The sequence below is a fragment of the Rhipicephalus sanguineus genome, chromosome 1 (assembly GCF_013339695.2).
Source record: "Rhipicephalus sanguineus isolate Rsan-2018 chromosome 1, BIME_Rsan_1.4, whole genome shotgun sequence".
NCBI classification, from domain to species: Eukaryota; Metazoa; Arthropoda; class Arachnida; order Ixodida; family Ixodidae; genus Rhipicephalus; species Rhipicephalus sanguineus.
In genome coordinates this window covers 227,546,090-227,563,671 of record NC_051176.1, presented here as the reverse complement: position 1 = coordinate 227,563,671, position 17,582 = coordinate 227,546,090, and positions in this window count along the sequence as shown.

Genomic DNA, 17,582 nt, shown 5'->3' with positions numbered 1-17,582 from the left:
GTGAAAAGCTTCCTTCCTACTCTGTCCTCGCCTATGATAAGCGGAACGCCAGCATGTCGAAACAAGACATTACTGCCACCCTCACCGTCGTGTTCGTCCTGCTATTCTCATAACAATATGAAGCATTACTTGCTAGGATTTCCAGAATTTCTAAAACACTGCAAGCCGCTCCTTGAGGAACTAAAACGTACAGTCGCGGCGTGCGCTACCTCGAGGATTTCCCGCCAGAACACTGGAAATTTAGGAGAAAGGTGTTTCGCCTGTGCCTTGAACTTTCCAAAAGATGACGTCCTCTTCAATAAGTGACAATGTTTCGCGAGTATATGATGGTAATATCCGCCAGCCGTCAGATGGAACATATAGCTTCACTGGACATGGAATGAACCTGCTTGAGAGTAAAATTTTACCTTTGCACGGAGAAATGAACTGTTTATCCCTAAATGTTAAAAGGAAACGTTGCATTGATCTTCAAGACTGCGTCTGCCAGGAGCTAGGACTATCGTCCTCCTCTCTCCTGGTATGAGTGTTCCCTACGTGATGATCAGTTCCTGCGTACGTGAGTAACGTGGCAGTATTATGGGACCGTGGTTGGACACGCTCGAATTTCATCTTTTATTGTGCCTTTGGGACTCATTCCTCTAGATCTCCATCAATTTCAATATAAACACAACATTACTATCGGCAGGCAAACACGTTTCAATGTTCGTCTCCGACTTCTTTCCCGAGCGACCGCGGTTCGAAATGTGGTCAGAGTCATTGCATTTTTCAGGGTTGTAGGGGCATAATACCGCGGCGTAAGACGAATCTAAAGCAAAACAAAACTTAGTGAAACAAAACTTGGCACTCGAGGTGAAGTAGCCACCTCCCACATGAAGCGTTCCATTACTCTCCGATTTTCGTTTCCCAACTGTGGCGCAGCACCTGAAAAAAGGCAGCAGCCAGTCTTTGAGCGGATCGCATTTCGTTACAGCAAAGGTTATTTCATTCAGCGGCTTAGCTAGCAGAGCGTGCAAACGATAAGTGTGTTCGCTCAGTTTCACTGCATCTATTGACATTTACCTGCACACCCATATCAGGTGTAGATATAGGCCAAAGGGGCTTTCTGAGGAATCGTCACACCTAGGATGTCACGAGACTTGGCGAAATTAGGAGGGCTTGTCGAGTGCTTATAGCTGAACTTGAGCATTGAGTTATATTCACGCGTCTAGTGCTACCGAAGCCTCGTTGGAGGAGACAGATTCATTGAAACACGAACTATTAGCAGCTAAGATCCGTGATGAATTTGGATTTCACGATACTTTAGCGCTTGTGATAAATAGTGGATACTTTTAGGTGCGCAATGAATGACCGCTCGGCCACACGCGTGTCTCCTAATAATTTGCGCGCTCATGGCGGCAACGAAAAGCAGAAAGCAGTTCTGGCTCCTTGGTCGATCCGATTGAGCTGGAACGTGACGGTGCGTCAATCTGGCTTCTTTGTAGTTTTTCAGCCAAGCTGAGCGTATGTCGCTCGATCATGTCTCTGATATACGCGCTCGTCAATAACTTGATATCAACGCATTTATCTGTTGTATAGTTGAATGCGTGAAGTGTGAGCGGAATGGACGAAGAGTGAGAGAGAAAGCGTTTTATTGAAAGCCCGTTTAATACCTTCGAAAGCCGTTCGATCAAGGCGTTCAAAAGTGGCCATCCTGTTGCATACTTGCCTACATACTACTTTGTTCAGAATAAGACGGATGTGGAGATAGGCCCTAGATGAAATTAAGCAGAACAATACAAAGAAAAAATGTTGATGACAAACAAATTTAGGTTTGCTTAACTTATCGCCGAGAGATGATGTGCTAAAACGATGAAGACAGGTCATCTCTACGGATCACTAAAAAAACACGTTCTTGATTCGATAAATAGGTGAATCAGGATTTCGGGATAAACCTGTTGATTGAACATATAAGAAGAAGCCCGGGGCTACGCCCCGTCTCGACAAACAGGGCCATTGAGTCAGCACCGCAAGGCAGTGGGTATTGGGCCAAGCATATCCAAGTTGATCTGATGTCATTATCGATCGCTTGTGTAAACTAGGCCTCTCAGGCGAGATGTTCCTGTGACACCAGGATGCCAAAGTTGGCGCAACAAACACTTTTATCATTGTCATTAAGAAGAAGTAGACCAGCTTTGTTGCGACACGCAGCTAAAATTGTATATTAAAAGCGGTTTTTTCTGCATCTTAGGCGCTTGCCGGTAGGTGGATGGACGTGAACACACACACGCACACACACACACACACACACACACACACACACACACACACACACACACACACACACACACACACACACACACACACACACACACACACACACACACTCTCTCTCTCTCTCTCCCTCTCTTTAGACATCCACTTCAAGCAGCGCCCAAAGCCGCCAGTCGCATCGTGGCTTGCATCACCATTTAAAACTATCTTAATATTACCACGGTTACTACCCATGTTTGAACAAGTTCCAGTTATGATATATTAGGTAGTTATATGTAAGTAGAGGGCTTTGCGTATCAAAAGTAATAGCTGCGAAACGTGCGTAGTGAGATTTCTGTGACCGCAGCGGCACCTGCTTAAGTATGAAACGCAGTATACTCGTAGGAAGTGGCATAGAATTGAATGTTAGTTTAGTGGAGGCATACCCTTCACCGTAAATCTGGCTGGAGCGACACGGGTACTGTCGAATGTCATTCCGTGGTTTGTATCTTATGACAAGCAAAAATGCCGAGAAGGGGTAGTGCCCGCTTTGCTGACCCCTATAGCTGCGCCCACGTTCCCAGGCCAGGATGTTGTGTAAAAAGCGTTTTGCTCCCTCCGTAACCATCGGGAGAGTCCACTCTTCGCAATCATTGTGTATTTCTTGATACGAGTGAGCCGCCGCGGTGGTACTGTGGTTACGATGCTCGGTTGCTGACCCGAAAGACGCGGGTTCGATCCCGGCCGCGGCGGTCGCATTTAGATGGAAGCGAAATGGTAGTGGCCCGGGTATTTAGATTTAGGTGCACGTTAAATGATTCCCGGAGAGCCCTTTACGGCGTCCCTCAATGATATGGTGGTTTTGACAAGTAAAAATACAGAAATTAATTGTGGGGTTTATTTATCTATTATTCCTGCGTTTATTAAATATATATATATATATATATATATATATATATATATATATAGTGTGAGCATTCTTCATACTTGCCATCTTCTCACCTGTATATACTCATCATCACCGCTTGGGTCTGAGTAGTGGGGCTCAGGCTCGAGGGCAATAAAGAAGAGTCTTGCGGCCTGAACGTTGTCTCACAAGTGGTGGAGGTGCTTTATTGCCCTCGAGCCTGAGCCCCACTACTCAGACCCAAGCGGTGATGATGAGTATATACAGGTGAGAAGATGGCAAGTATGAAGAATGCTCACACTATATATATATATATATATATATATATATATATATATATATATATATATATATATATATATATATATATATATATCTATATATATATATATATATATATATATATATATATAGAGAGAGAGAGAGAGAGAGAGAGAGAGAGAGAGACACTATTAACCTGTGTGACTTGAAGCTGTACACAGGTGTGTTTTTATGCGTCTTGTAACGAATCACTGGAGTAAAGATGACGCTTGTGACTATAAGCTTACCCTTATCTCTGAAGTAGCTGGATAGAACTACTGTTGCCGAAAAAATATTTTTTTTTAGAACGCGCCTCGCAACCTTGTGCCTTGCGCATGCGGGCTTTTTCTGCGCCACTCATTCCCAATCGTGAACGTACATGATCTGTCATCGTTCAAAATCTGAACGTGACGTGATGTGAAAACATACTTTGGAAATTCAACTCTGTGTTTCTTTAGTTTTTTATGCATAAAAAATACGGAAAGGTAGGGTACATAGGAGCCGGCTATCCCATCATCGTGATATTATTACTAAAAAAAGGACACAAAAACAAATAAAAAAAAACAAGAAAGAAGAAAAGAACCTCAGATTCCAAACTAAAGTGCACGCAAGAACCCTGCAATAACTTTTATCTTCGCAATACGCTCCCTCGGTCACCAATTTCTTTTAGATGTCATATATCAACACGTAATAACCAAGGTATACCATCGTTTGCAATTTTGTTTGCATTAGCGACTGTTCTTTCTTTTGGTCCCGTTTAGTAAGCTGTTCATTTCTGTCCATAGACAGAAATGAAACGTATTCGCTTACGCTCAGGTTGTTCATTACGTTTCGTTATTCTACTTCTCTATCAGCGGGAAGCATCGCGATGTAGCAGGAGTCGTTACAGGAGCATGGTTTAACGTGGCGTCGTATAAAAAACAGAAACGACGATGACTAAATCGGCACTGCGCAAAGAAACGAGCCGTGCCCCGAGCCGCCCCCGTCTCTTCTGCGTTTGTTTCGCCGCGAGGTGGTTGGACGCCCGTTCAACCAAGGCGTTGCCGTTTTACGCCCCAATACAGGCAGCGTAGTTTGCGTTTACGACGCAACAGGGCCCCCACCGCGCCCATCCCGTAGCGCCATCCGGGCTGCAGACCGCAATATCGCCCTTCGGAAAACAACGTCGTATATTTTGAAGCAGGTTCCGGTCGCTCGTGGCGTTTCGCACCACGGCCCGTTTACCTGCTCGATTCCCTCTCGAATTTAGAATACTGGCTGTAAATGAGCAAGCGCAGCTGGGCGGCGTTCGTTGAATGCGCACGGATGGAGGCGAATGATTCGAGCCCCACGCGGAAGCTGTGCGCAGGCCTCGCGCCTCCTCTGAGCTGCCCGTCGCCTAGCTGCCGCCGTATGCGCGTGAAAAAAGCCGGAGAGCTAAAATCCGGGTTATGGCAGACGCCGCCGTAACTCCCAAATGGATGCGGTGTCGAACTTTATGGCACGTGCGCGGAATCGTGGCACGATAGCAGCGACGTTCTGCGTAGAGCGCGCCGCGTCTGCCCAGAAATAGGCGCGGAGATTGTCGTTATTTTTTACCGCAGTCGTAATGTTTCATGGTAGGCCACGGCGCACCATCCTAATAAGGACGGCTTTCTGTCTCTCATCCCTCAAGCTGGTCAACGCAAATGTCATTCTTGCCATTCACACCACAGTCGCACCTATAGAAATAGTTTCCGCTGGACTTGCTCGGACCTCCAATTTGTCTTTGAAGAGAAGAAAAAGGAATTCATTTCAGTACACAGGATTGGTTGCGCGCAAATGCTTTTGGCTCCTCATAGTTGGTCACTAAACTGAGTTATTTTTAGCGAGGTGTCTGTATTGGCCGTGAGGAATTGAGGCTGCCTTCTACCTTCCGTAAAGAGTCAATGTTCGTATAAATATATGTACCCATAGATCCCATCAAAGCAGTTACGCTGCCTGCACACGTACTCGGAAAACATATGTCACACAAATTTCCACTGTAATTATCGAATAGCCAATCATTGTTCTTCAACCCAGTCGCCAACCTTCAAGTAACTGCTATGACAACTGTAATGAAAACCAGCAGATAATGAAGCCAAGGAAGGCATCAGGGACGTTAATTGTACTGTTTTAAGTGCAGTGTAATAATTGTGATATAGATGTGAAGAAAGTAAAAGTGGACGGAAAGACAACTTGCCGCCGTCAGGGACCGAACCTGCGACCTTAGGATCCGAAGGTCTCACGTAACGTCACACGATGACGTCATCACATGACATCGTAACTTGGTCAAAGGTGAACCGCCAATCACGGAGGCAATGCGAAAGCAGGTGGAGTGCCTTCAATCCTGGAGGCAGTGGAAAACCGCGTTAGGCGCAGAAAGCTTCCGGAGGGTGGCGGGGCAGAATCAGTACATCGACTGAGAAAAAAAAATTGCAGTGGCTTAGCTCGGCTATGCCAGGATATACGTAGCGTTAGCAAAGGTTCAGCTGATTATTCTTAGCTTTCCAGATTGTCTAGGATTATTAGCCTTTTTCTGTTCATTCTTCGTACGCTGAACCGCTAATTGCCAGGCAACTACTTCGGGATCCGATGAGATAAGCTTCCCGGCTCTTCTGCGCCGTCGAGCAGCATTTGCGCTCTCCTTCTCCATGGCGTTACCCCCCTGCAAACGCCCGTCAGAGGCGCTATCAAGCGGCCCCAGCGCAGTGTCAGACGGCGACTGCACAGCGAAGGCGAATAGCTGCGCGCGCGCCGGCGCCAGCGTGTCTGCCGCGCCCACGACGCCACTCCGCCCGAACGCGCAGACCAGCAGCGGCGAGCCGTGCACGGCGGTGGCGGAGAGCGCGTGAGATGCCGACTCCGGTAAGTCAGCTGTGTGACATCACTGATCCCCGCGCATGCGCAGCACGGCTCATGAGGATCCACGCGAAATCGGCTCCGGCTAGGCAAGTGTAGCTAACGCTACAAAAGAAGATGGCTTTCGCCTTCCAGTCGTCTTAGGTGAATGCATGAGGGACCCTGTGAGTTTTGTAAGGATTTGCTGGTTCGGGAACCTCGCGGAGACTTGGTCCGAGGGAAGCGGCGTTGCGAAAGCGCAGATCGCGGCGCACATCGGCACGAAGGCTCGAGCCCCTCTCCGCGTAGACCTATAGTCGACCACCCGACGTACTACTACGGATTGGGATTGGTCCGACTGACACAGCTTGTCAAGACAGACAGCGGCTCACAGACGAGGTCTTCGTCTGCCATCTTCAACGGGATAGTCTTTCGCGAGAACTACGACCGCCCCGACATAGCCGTTGCTGGCCGCTAAAGACATTTTCAGCTGCTCCCGTCACATCGTGGCCGCGCGCAGAGACAGAACAGGGCGAAACCATAGATCTGAGCAGCCACAATAACTGGGTTAATTTATTCTAGACAGGTACTACAACGCTGGAGGGAAGCTTGTGTAAATAAACTACAGATTTTAATCCTAAACCTGATTTATTTTGTGCGCTTTCCTAAGCCAATACGCAGCTAGGTTTCCTACAACCCTCAGAGAGAGAGAGAGAGAATAAGAATAAAAGAAAGGCGGGGAGGTTAACCAGGGCTGAGCCCGGTAGGCTACCCTGCACTGGGGAATGGGGAAGGGGGAAGGAAAGTTAGAGAGGAGGAGAGAAAAGTCACTCTTTCAGCCGACGTAACAGTTCCGCGTTTGACATCACAAACGGCGAATCAGTCCGGTATCCTTGAGAAAACGCAACAGCGCTTTCGTTGCCTTTCGGAACTGTGATGGGCAGCCCCGTGGTCCTAATATTTTCGCGATAGTGAAAGCGCTTCCGTCCATTTGATTTAGTGCAGTGCTGAGGTGAAGCCTCTCCGTTGCGTATGTCGGGCAGTAACACAGAAGGTGCTCAATAGTTTCCTCAACGGCACAGTCGTTGCACTCGGCGTTGTCGGCCATCTCTATCTTAAATGAGTAGGCGTTGGTGAACGCTACACCCCGACGCAGACGGCACAACACTGTATCTTCCTACCGGGAAAGACCAGGTAGTAGCCGCAGTCGTAGAGATGGGTCGAGAGAATACAGTCGATGGTGTGTGAACTGTGATGTTTGCCACTTTTGCAGTGTCATGTTCTGCGCCAGCTTACTTAGGTATCGAGCCGCATCAATCCTAGATAACGGTATAGAAACAAGGTTCGTATCTACATGTGCTTTTCTGGAAGCTTCATCGGCGAGGTCGTTGCCGGACATACCGCAATGACTTGGTATCCACTGAAACACAACGTTGTGTCCTCTTTCAGTCACATAGTGCAGCATTTCTCGTATCTCCCACACAAGTTGTTCGTACGATCCGCGACGAAGTGCCGACGAAACACATTGTAGAGCCGCCTTTGAGTCGCAGAATATTGCCCATCGCTCAGCCGGTTGTTGCTTGATATAATCGACGGCACCTCGCAGTGCAACAAGCTCCGAACCAGTCGATGTGCTCACGTGACAAAGTTTGTAAGCGAGGTTGATGTGTCGTCATGGGATGACGGTGGCGCCGGTGGAGCTGGCCTGGGTGGTAGAGCCATCCGTGAGTACGTGAATTCTGTCAGCATAAAAGGTATGCAAACAGTCCAGAGCTGCTTGTTTCAAGGCCAAGGTAGAAAGGTCTTTCCTGTTTCTGATTCCTGGTACGGAAAGGCGCACTTCGGGTTGACGTAAGCACCACAAGGCGGATGGCGAACGCGCCGAGGGTGTGAAACCCGATGGTAGCAAAGTGCGGTGAGAGCTGACGACGTTGGAGAATGACGCCTGTGGTCGTTGTTCTGGCAGGTACGGCAGATGGCTCGACGCCATCCGTGAAATATGCCGAACACGCGCTCTCAGCGCGTCGGTTGTGACGTAGGTCGTAACCGGATGGTCCCGAGCCAATATAACTGTTCCGGCTGTTGAGGTGCTCCGTGGTAGACCGAGGCAAACACGTAGTGCCTGTGCTTGCACGCTCTGAAGTACTCGCATATTCGACACGGAAGTTTTAGAAAGCAGAGGAGAGCTATAGCGCAGTAGTCCAATAAAAAGTGCTTGGTATAGCTGTAGCATGGAACTCAGCGACGGACCCCATCTTTTTCCGGCGATGAATTTCAGGACGTGGACAATAGATACGAGTTTCGCTTTCAAGTACGAGACGTGAGGGCTCCAGGAGAGGTCTCGGTCAACAATGACACCCAAAAAACGATGACTTCGCTTGTAGGAGATAGACTAGCCATTAATGCATATCGGGTAACTGGTCATCGCTCTTCGCGTAAAGGCCACCAGCGCACATTTCTCTGTTGAGATTGTTAAGCCTTGCGTGCGAAGGTAGTCAGATGCTTGTGACGCTGCCCTCTGTAGCCTTGCACGAACCTGCAGGCGTGTCACTGCTGATGCCCAGACGCAGATGTCATCAGCGTATAGCGAAACACTGACTGTTTCCGGGAGCGCCTCCGCCAGGCGCTCCCCTCAGAGAAACTCCTCAAGGAACCCTCAGAGAAAATGGGAATAAAGCTAGGCCTCTCCAGACACAGTGTGCACTGGTAGAGTCATTAGCACACATTAATGTAGCGGAATAATGCGCCGGGAACATTCGCTGTCCAGTGGTCAAAGTGCCCCCAGGGCTCTCCGCCACACCACAACACAGGAGACGGGCCATTCCTCAGGCACGGATCCCTCGTTAAGATTTCCACCGTTAATGCAATAGTTTCTTTTCGCATAGGTTTCGTTCACGCCCCAAGATATGAATAACGATTTTCTAAAAGAGTCGGAATAAGATGTAGTTGGACGCATAGGCGTGCGCAGGGTTCCCCTTCAGGGGGGGGGGTATCATGGCGCCCCCCCTCCCTATTAAGTCAATGTATGGGGCAGACTTTGCGCCCCCTTCTTCTCAGGTGACTAGGGGGGGGACGGCCGTCCCCCTGCTCCCCACCCTCTGCGCACGCCTGTGATTGAACGCGAAGACTTTTTTTTTTCTTGAATAATTTCATTAGCAAGCGTGTCGACTGTAGGCTTAAATGAGCTCTCAGTGAAACAATGTTTTAGGTGATTTTCAGAGTCGACAGCCATCGGTCTGTCTCTCTCTTTCACACACGAATGCGCACACGCGCACGCACGAACGTACGGACGCGAAAACAAACAAACTCAGAAAGTTGGCGCAGAACAGAAGGTTGCAATATACGGCAAGAATAGCAGATTTTCACGCACGTGTTTTGCAGACAAACGCGCGTGGAAAGCGGGCTGTTCGCAGGTTAACGCCACCTCATGGCAAGTATAGGCTTCTCTCCCGTTGGAGAAACACAACGGTCGGAGCTCTAAAGCTGGCATATCTAACAGGCACCATAGTAAAAGTTTCGGTTGCTTCTATATGAAGGCATGCGGGACCTGAGGTTCGTCACTTAATAAAAGTGAAACAAGCACTACCAGGTTTCGGGAACGCTATTTCAACAATCCACGTCGAATTAATATTTGCCTTCAGTGTCCCTTAAAATGTTTTTGTTGTGTCCACACCTTGTTCACTCAGCTGTGAGGCCGAAACCTTCAGATTAAATCTACGTCAATAATCGCTTCAAGTATCTTGCGTATGTTGGCGGGAGATTTCCGTCGTTTCGATTAAGCGTGCTCCCTGTTGTTTGGATAGTCGAAGATTCCAGATATTATCGCTTCATCCAGTTCTTTTCCCGGGTGATAACTGACGCGTGGCTCCATTGGAAATCATGACGCATGTTTAAATAATAATTGTAGGGATTTTACGTCCCAAAACCACGATATGATTATGAGGTGCGCCATAGTGGAGGGCTTCGGAAATTTTGACCACCTGGGGCTCTTTAACATGCACCTAAGTCTAAGTACACGGGATTCTAGCATTTTGCCTCCATCGAAACGCGACCGCCGCGGCCGGGATTAGATTCCGCGACCTTCGGGTCCGCAATAGAGCACTATAACTACGAGACCGCCGCGGCGGGTTGAAGAATGCTTTCTGCATGCTCAGCGAGGGCACTGGAAGCGACGTTTTCATTTTGCACATCGCTCATATGCTCCTTGAGGCGCCGCTCAAAATTCTCGCTTTCACCCACGTCGACATAATTGCACTCCGCGCACGGTATCTTATATACAACGCCAGAGAACCTTTCTTTTCCTAGTTTGTCCTTGACGTTGACAAGCTCGTGACGTAGTCTGCGGCTCGGAATATGGGTGACCTGCACATTGTATTTACGCAGGGCACGTGCCAATGCTTCGCTGGTGCGGACAACGTGCGAAATGGCGGTGCGACCCTGGCTGACGGAATCATGTAGTTCTGTTGGACGCAGGGCTCATTTCTCATAAGAAGAAATAAAACTTCTCGGGTACTTGAACGCGCTGAGCTCGCGTCGAATGCAGGCCAAATCGGAGTCGAAGTATTCATGCTTTCCGCAAATCCTTTGGGCCCTCTGTATTAACGAGAATGTCGCGGACCGCTTGTGGCATACGGGGTTCACAGAGGAGAAATGAGGATACCGTCCTGTGTGCGTGTTCTTATGTGAATGTTCAACCCGACCAAACGAGATATGGTTCAGTTATCGGTTTCAAAAAATTTGCGCTGCTTGCACTAGGTATCGCAAGGCTGGGTCACAGCAGAGCTGCAGGGCACATTTCAGGTTCCCTTGTTAACCATCTGTATGCAGAATGCTTGGGCGGTGATTGAGATCGTGCCGGTTAGTGATGATGATAATCTTCTATCTACGGCACACGGCAAACCTCGACGATAACAGCTCTGCTGTAAAACGTAGACCGCTTAATACCTAGTATGAAGCAAAGAATGCATCGCACCAAGGAAAGATTAACACAGAGCTAATGACACGGGGACGCAAACAAGAATTTTGTACTTGCAATCACAGCCTAACATATTGGAACGACTTAAATGCTGAACCTCGATTACGAAATATATCAACATCACGGGCGACTTATATATACAACGCAATATATATATATATATATATATATATATATATATATATATATATATATATATATATATATATATATATATATATATATATATATATATATATTATTTATTCAAAATGCCTTACAGGTCCATTTAAGGGCAGTCAGTAAGGGGGGCATCAGTATATACATTGCAATAAAAATACAGACAAAAAGTAAAATACAAAAAACAAAAAAATACAAATGATAAACAGCAAGGTTCAACAAAGTTATACAATAGAAAAACGCAACGAAATCAGGTTATCACGAAAAGTTTCACGATTAGAGATGGATACGATGTGATCTTGAAGGCTGTTCCAATGTGCTATGGCTCGAGGTAATGGTGATGAGTTAAATGCCTGTGTGTGACCATGAATGTGCATGAAACTACGTGCATTGTGAATGCGTCGAGATGTGCGTAGAGGAAGATGAAGCGACAAACAGTGGAATTTGTTACTGTAGATGTACCTATGAAATAAACATAAAAGGGCAATGACGCGTCGTTGATCCAGTGACATGAATGCAAGGTCTTGTTTTATTGGGGTGATGCTTGAATGATAGTTGTAGTTACCGGCGATGAATCTCGCGGCCCTATTCTGGACGGCTTCCAACGTACGGATAAGGTAATCTTGATGTGGTGACCATGTGGACGAAGCATACTCTAATTGTGGGCGAACATAAGTTAGATATGATAATGCGCGTACGTGAGAAGGAGCGTTGCGCAAATTTCTGCGCTGATGGCCGAGAGACTGGGAGGCTTTTGAAGAAACAGCTGCTATGTGGCGTAGTCCAAGATAAGTCTGATGAAAGGTGAACGCCGAGATATTTGTACGATAGTGTGGCTGAAACAATGTTATTATCAATAGTATAGAGAAAGGATGAGTTAGCACGCTTTCTAGTGAACGAGATTAACTTGCATTTAGAGGCTTTAAGGGACATCTGCCAAGCTTCGCATCACCTGTAGGTTAGATTAAGGTCATGTTGGAGCGTGTAATGATCGTCAATAGATTGAATTTTGCGGTAGATGACGCAATCATCCGCGAACAACCTAACTGTGGATGAAAGGTTAGCAGGTAAGTCGTTAATGTATATTAAAAAGAGTAATGGACCCAGTACGCTGCCCTGGGGAACACCAGACGTGACATCGCAAATGTTAGATGAAGTGTCGTTAACCACCGTGAATTGCTGACAGGATGACAAGAAGTTGATATATATATATATATATATATATATATATATATATATATATATATATATATATATATATATATATATATATATATATATATATATATATATATATATATATATATATACATGTGTGTGTGTGTGTGTGTGTGTGTGTGTGTGTGCTGGTTTCGTGGTTCTTGATTTGTCTCCAGGACAAAAGATATCGAGGTAGTGGCAGCTATAGTTTCTTTTTCTTCGTGCTAATGTTATGGCAAAGCCGGGAATGACGATGCCGTTTATCGTGACGAACGAACGGACTGACAAAGCAAACTAAGTTTCTAGCTTTCAATTGCTGCCTTAGTAGCTGTTTAACAGTGGCGTAGCCAGAAATTTTTTTCAGAGGGGGGTTGAACCATCCTTTTTTTTATGTTCGTGCGTGCGTTTGTATGTGTGCGTGTATATATACACATGCAAAATCGAAAAATTTCGGGGAGGGGGGTTCAACCCCCCCCCCCCCCCCCCCGGCTACGCCCCTGCTGTTTAAGATGCATAATGCTCATTTGTTGGCGCTGTTAAGGTGATACACAAACAAGCGCGAAGTCTCCTTCCATATGCATTCACCAAGTTCATATGTAGCTTATCATGTGCACTGACGCGCACTTTCTGCGAGGCACCGGTGTCTTAAACACTGTACCTGAACCTAACGAAGAATATTTTTGGAGTTTAAAACAGTTTCTGAGCGTGTGCGTAGAAACAAATAGCGACAACGAGTAAACGCGTAAAGAAACTCTAGATGGCTGTGTGTTCAACAGAGTAAGCCAGAAAAAAAATAGTACGAAGCGGCTCCGGAGAAATATAGAATTCCCTGCGTCGGGGAGTGGGAGGGAGGAGCTATGCGATTCTTGTCTGACGCAGGCAAAGAACAAGTGCACTATACGCGGCGGGGACTGGCACGCTCCCGTGCGCGGACTGACAATACCAGTGTGGGGCCAAAGCAAAGCAAAGCGGAACCATAATGATGCCACTCACTGAGACAACAAAGAACACGCCAGTACAGGACACGGACGCGATGAATGAGGGCGAGAAGAAACCGAGGGGAGGGGCGACAGGAGATTCCTCGGTGGAACCCGTTCAGATCGGAGATGGGCCTTTCCTTTAACGCGGCCTTTCTCCCGTTCGTTCGCTAACTTCGCTCGGCGGTTTCTTCGTCCGTTGCTTATGTATATCCGCTTTCGAAGTCGTTCCCCGTCCAAGCATCGGCACGCCGCCCGGCATCTCAGTGGGCCCCCTACCCAACACCATTCTCTCTCCCCGTTTCTTCGCGCTCGTCGCCACTTTGGCTGCTGTTTAGTTTTCGTTCTCACTCAGCCCGTGCTTCCTGCCGAGTTCCTTCCGCGTCTTATTCACGCCACGCGCAGGGAGCGCTCACATCCGGCCTTATTTTAAAGACGTCATCATGCTAACAAGGAAACCATGCGCCCGTCTTTCTTTGCGCTCTTCTGCTATCGCTTCGTGTTCGCGTCTTTTCTTTTCTGGCACTTAGTCCTCATCTCATCCTCCTCCTCCTACACCTTCCTGATTTGTTCGTAGTCGGCTTCGTTTTTCGTCTCTCTCTCTCTCTCTCTCTCCGTGGAGAGTATGTCTGTCGTACTTCAGGGTTCTGACTATTTTTTTTTCTTTGCTTTCGAGCTCAAGCCACGTACAGAGATGGATGAAGCGCTTCGCTGCGCACCGCAGGTTTTCTTCGTTTTTTGTTTGTTTCTCTTTTTGAGCCATCCTTATCGTGTTGCTAGTTTTTGCGCTGCCGTTATTCACGCAGCGACGCCTTCCAGCTAACTGGCTTGAGCGTAGGCTCACAATTCTTCCTGTGCGGACAGCCCCAATTTGAGCCCTGGCTGCAGCGCAGCAGAAAAACGGCCGCCAGTCGACTGTGAGTAACTCGACCCCTTAATTCATGACAGATTGGGTCGTTTGTCCTCCAACTTGCCCTTTATTTGTCTCGGAATTTTCTTCTTTACTTGAAGAGAGGGAAGACAAAGAAACGGTGTTTCAACGTTTGCTCTTCGGTGAAGGTATATGATGAATTAGAATTGCCTCCGATTAAGCCCCCCTGCGCCTTATCGCAATTTCTGGATCCTGCATCTGCACAGGCACGGGTGATCACTTACTGCCACATGAGTTAACAGGGTATCGACTAAGAGCCGTCGTTTCTTAGAATAGTCGCGCCCGCTCATCTCCGTCTACATTAAAGGCAAAAATATACTTCATACTGAAAGAAGGCTTTCATGGCACGCTACATCTTCGTGCTGCTTTCATATCAGATAGAATAGAATAATCTAGAGTGCAGTTAGCTTACAAAAGCGTCGTCCAACCACGTTGCACTTTTTATTTTTGATTTTCCAACGCTAATAACATCGGATGGGACTAGCAGTGAGTCATATTAAATGAAAAAGTTGATATCTGTCACAACCCGTGAATGGGAGGCAGTCGCAGGGCAGATCCCAAGCACTGACGCATCTGTCCTCCAAACGCTCTACGATAGCGCGGACAGTTTAAGAGTATATATAGGTTCGTTCGGTGCGCCAGCCAGCGCCGGTAGTTGTCCAAAGACCGAGTCAGAGCCAAGACTGGACAAACACACAAAAACATGTATTCTCTATAAGGTAGTTACAAATGTTTCAATGCATACACGCTCGGCTGGTTCAATAGAATAATTCTCAAATGGCTTAACAATATTAATTAGCGTTAAAGTGCTAACACGTGCATACGCGAATGTCCAAGAAGTCGAAATGTCCTTGATATGCATAAATGTTGTTTTCGAGTCAGCAGTCCACGGCGTTGAAGCAATTCTTGTTGCTGGTAGACTGTAGCGAAGAGGCTATCCTTCCACCACTGGGCTCTGGGCTGGTCATATGGCTGTTCCGATTGACTCACTGACTGCCCCCTCCTCCGTTTCCGCGCGCTTATATCGTATTCTGACTACGTTCTGGAGATTTCGATCGTTCACAGTACGTGGGAAGCCAGGGAAAGAGCGAGGACCTTCTCGTGCCTCCTGCATGGCGTCGGTTGCAAACGGTTCACTGTTGCTTGAAACGCACTGGCGATGCGGCAGCGTCATGTTGGATGTTCTGGAATGGTATTCGCGCTTCGAGCCCTGGGTGCTTGAAGCACGCGGCTGGGGTTACAAACTGACGCTGGCTGTTTGAAGCGTCGGCGCGCGATTTGTGTACGCGCACTTTTGCGACGATATGTGTGCAGTTCCACACTATCTACCATGCTCAATTATCTAGCTTGCAATAAGGGGCCTTCCATAAGATCTTTTCCTCAAACGAACACGCCCACATTAAGTGAGGCTAGTTTTATATGAGAGTGTAAAAAGATTGTCATCTGCTATGCAGCGTACTTCCAGAAATGGCAAATTAAAAATTGCAGAAAGTTGTCATGCTTTAAAGGGCCCCTAAACCACCCAGAGGTCAAAATTTAGTTGTGGTGTTGCAGTTGTGCACGAGTCTACAACGAACACCTGGCCGTGAGAATTTTTTTTTGAAACGGTGCCGTAATAGCGATAGTACACGCATTTAATGATACAAAAGGGACCCTCGCTCGTTTTGCTCTTTCCTTCTTTCGTCGGCTCGTCTATCCTCCTGGCCGAGTGCTCCTCTTCACTGTGCGAGGATCTGAGGAAGAGCGGCTAGCGCGCGTATATACTTGCGCGCAGAAAAACTGGTTCTTTTTAACGCGATAGCGTTGAAGAGCTCGTATCGCAGAAATTCCGCCGTCGGCGTCGGTGTCGGCGTCGGCGCCGTTGGTTGTGAGCGAAAAATCATCATCTTGTCCGTGACCTAAAAATTGAAAAAGCTGCAAACAAAATAAATAATAAAAACGTTGGGTCCGAGTGAGAATCGAACCCAGGCCGTCTGCGTGGCAAGCAGGTGTTCTACCACACAGCCACGCCTCTGCTTGGAGCTGCACTGAAAGTAACTTTCATGCTTCTAAAAATATGCGTCCTGTATACAGGCGTCACAGTACGAGATGTAATATCGCAGTAATATCAGTAATATTGCGTGGTACAAGCGTACATTTCCATCGGGCGTCACACGATGTCAATATGACGACTTGGTGGTTTAAAGACAGCCACCCATTACAAAAGGCACACACATTACTGCGCGTATTCCCTTAGGACCAGGTAGTGGGTGCATCGCAACTTCGAAAAATCTCGCGCATAATTGCTCCTGGTTTAAAGCATGCTACCCATTACATAAGGCACACACCTTAGTGCGCGCATTCTGTTAAGCACTCGTAGTGTTCGAAGTGCGCACTAGGGGCAGGATATCGCTATCGTGTTCAACTCTTAAAGGCGAAGCTTAAGTGTCCCCCAATTTTTTTGTGGATGACATGGGCAGACGACAATGTTGACGTCACGGCGAACGCTGGGGTGCTGAGGATTACCGTAAGGCCCAGAGAGGAGAAAGGATTGTTTCTGAGAATTTGTGGCACGCCCGCGGCCCGAAGCCCTGCTGCGTTTGACATTGTTGATCGTGGCATTCTTAACTCGATGCGCGCGCTTACTTGAAGTGTTAAAAAATTATCGGAGGTGGTTTAGGATCCTTTGACGCTTGTGGTCAGTCAAAGGTCACGCGATCTTTGATTCAGTGACAGCAGTAAATCTCATCTCGCGTCAGCAGTGAACTCGCGGCAGGACAAACAATACCGAACAGACATGAAGTACAACCCAAGATGAGTTCACAGCCAAATGAAGCAGAGGCAATCGACGCTTGCCGTTTCTTTTTTATTTGTTTTTCACGCCAAAGCACTTACCTCGTGCGACAAAGCGAACCGCAGAAGTATATTTAAAGATGCCGTGCTCACTGGCCACGAAGATTGCGCAGTGGAGTGAAAGTTGAAACATCACGCTTAAGAACCATAAGTGCTCATAATTAGCACAAGGCAAACCACCTGTCGTCTCGCACATCCGACGCTGGTATTCATGATGCAACGTTCTCAATGACA